At 40.5% G+C, this 2,721-nt stretch overlaps 1 long non-coding RNA gene across 1 annotated transcript in view; it reads left to right on the top strand.

Annotated features, from left to right (window-relative positions):
* Nucleotides 1-757, top strand: part of LOC115066775 — a 1,828-nt gene extending 1,071 nt beyond the window's left edge. The window contains exon 2 of the long non-coding RNA XR_003846223.1: nucleotides 213-757. This is a non-coding gene — a long non-coding RNA (uncharacterized LOC115066775). The remainder of the gene's footprint in view (nucleotides 1-212) is intronic.
* The last annotated feature ends 1,964 nt before the right edge of the window (nucleotides 758-2,721 follow it).

Genomic DNA, 2,721 nt, shown 5'->3' with positions numbered 1-2,721 from the left:
GGGGGGAGAGAAGGCTGCTTTAGGTCCTCATATGAAAAGAAAGGAAGGAGGAAGGAAGGAAGGAAGGAAGGAAGGAGGAAGGAAGGAAGGAAGGAAGGAAGGAAGGAAGGAAGGAAGGAAGGAAGTTAGTTCCCAGAGGTAGATCTTGATGACTACAGAGAACTCTTGGAGAAGCAAAGGGCTAGGGGTGACAAAGAATTTTATTTCTGCAGAGAAATGAACGGAAATCACTTGGACAAGATAGAATTCAAACCACTTGGGTCTCCTCCTCATGCTGATGAAGAAGCCACTTCACAACAAAAAAATAATGTTGTTCGGGTTAATGGTAAAAATAGAGATATGCTCAGTCATTGCCTTTACCAATACAGAACCAGGTTCAACTTTGTGAAAAACTGTTTGAAGATGAAAACTATTGAAGATAAACTTGTTTACCTTAAGGGTGATAAACAAGATTGACATAGCTGCTGATACAGAAATTGAACCAGTGGTCGTAGAAAGCACAGACACTGAGGGAATGTCACCATCATTCAGGAGGCAAAAGACCTTTTGTAAAGTTTCTAAAGTTGTCCCCTCTCCCGTTACTGACTGACTGGATTAAAAGTGTTCACTTTCATCTGCCAGAATTGAGTCAATCTGTTATTCATGCTCACCCTTCTCTTACAATAATTGTATTACTGACTTGAACACACATTGTTCATAACATGGATATGATAGGTAATTGAAAATTTTTTCTAATAAAGTACAAATGTTGCCCAGATTCTTTGAATATCAAGGAAATGAATAGAATATTGTCAGAGATTTACTTTGGAAGAAAAAAATTTTTAGATACTATCATAGAGTTGGATGCATTAATAGAGACATTTCACAATAGCAAGGTCAGTATGAATACCTTCTTAATGTCTGAAGGCTGCTATAGGATTTCAAGGCAACAAATAAAGATGTGATACTTTCTGCAAGACTGACTCTAGATATTTGAAGAGCATAATACAGAGATTTTAATAAGTGATTTTTGTAAAATCCACACTACGGTATCCGCTACTCAGAGTAGGTGTGTGATTTTTTTCCTCATAGTATAGTGAACCCAAAAGACCAATGTAAATGTTAAAGTGTTTTGGTGTTGGATAAATAATTTGAATGTCAACAAAATTTATTTGTTTGGAAAAATAATAGTGAAATAAATGATGCTCCATCCATACACTATCATATCAGACCATCCGGGTATGATAGGGATAGAGTTTTGTGACAAAATAAGTAGAGGGAAACAAAGTGCAAAATTGTCTGTTTTATTATTTTATATTACTATTTATATTCAAAATGAGGTGGCAGGGAGAATAGGGGTCATTTCTACTTATGGACAGAACATCTCTTTTTCATCTTTTGCAAATTTTTTACTTTTTTGAGAATTTCATGCATGAGTATGCTGTATTTATAAAATTACTTCCCTCCCCCTCCCTCTTCCTACTTGTCCTATGTCACCCGACCCCTCTTAAATTCATGACCTCTTCATATACATATACATATATATATATATATATATATATATAGCCTATTGAGTTCAATTAGCTTTGCCCACGTGCACATGTGGTTAGAGCTGACAACTTAGGCTTGGATAACCTATCAGAGAGTTAACCTCTTGGAGAAGACTAATTCTCCCTCCCTTAGCAGCCATGGATGGGCTGTAGCTCTTCTCTAGGGATGAGGCCTTGTGAATTAGCATGTGGACTGGTGTGGTCACTGTGCATGTCTTGTGCAAGCACCCATACTGTTCAGATTTAATGGGTACAGTTTCCCTGTCATATCTAGAAGATGCTGTCTTGTAGTGGGCATCCTGGTCCTCTTGCTCTATTGGCCCTCTCTTCTGAGATGTTCCCTGAGCCTTAGGTGTGGGGGTTGGGTTCTAAATATACTAAATTGATGGTATAACCCTTCTAAAATGACAATAAAGAGATTTTAATTTTTACTTATTTATATATATATATATGAGTGTTTTGCATACAGGTACGTAAGTATGCCCATGTATGTTAAGCTCTGATCGACCAGAAGAGGGAGTCAGGTTCCCTGGGACTGGAGTTATGGTTGCTAGCCGTCATGTGGGTGTTAGGAAATGAACCCTGGTCTTTTACAAGAGCAGCCATTGCTCTTAACTGCTGAGTCATCTCTCCAGTCTCTATACAAAGTATTTTGATCATATTCACTGTCCTAATTTGCTTTCCCTTGCTGTGATGACTTGGGAAGGAAAAGGTCTGTTTCAGCTTACAGGTTGCATCCCATCACTGAGGGATGCCACAGCAGGACCTCAAGCCGGAACCCTGAGGCAAGAGCTAAAGCAGAGACCATGGAGGAACACTCCCCCTGGCTTGCTTAGGTTCCTCTGCTATACAGCCCAGAACCACCTGCTTAGGGATGGCACTGTCCACGGTTGGCTTGCCCCCCCCTCCATCAATCAGCAAGCAGTCAAGAGAATGCCTCACAGACACATCCGCAGGCCAATCTAATGGAGAAAACTCCTCAATTGAGGTCCCTCTTCCCAGGTATGCCCAGGTTTGTGCGAAGTTGACCAAAACCAACCAGCGCTTTCACCTGCCCCCACTCCTCTCCCAACTTCATGTCTTCCTTTTCTTTTAAACTAACCCACTGAGACCAATCAATTTGTGCTGCCCATGTACTCATGGGTGTGGGGCCATCCACTAGAACATGTTTAAGCTGCCAGGAGCCACACCC

This window comes from Nannospalax galili, unplaced genomic scaffold, assembly GCF_000622305.1.
Source record: "Nannospalax galili isolate Female #2095 unplaced genomic scaffold, S.galili_v1.0 scaffold423, whole genome shotgun sequence".
NCBI classification, from domain to species: Eukaryota; Metazoa; Chordata; class Mammalia; order Rodentia; family Spalacidae; genus Nannospalax; species Nannospalax galili.
Note: the sequence above shows the minus strand (reverse complement) of the source record. Positions and strands in the feature narration are given on the sequence as shown.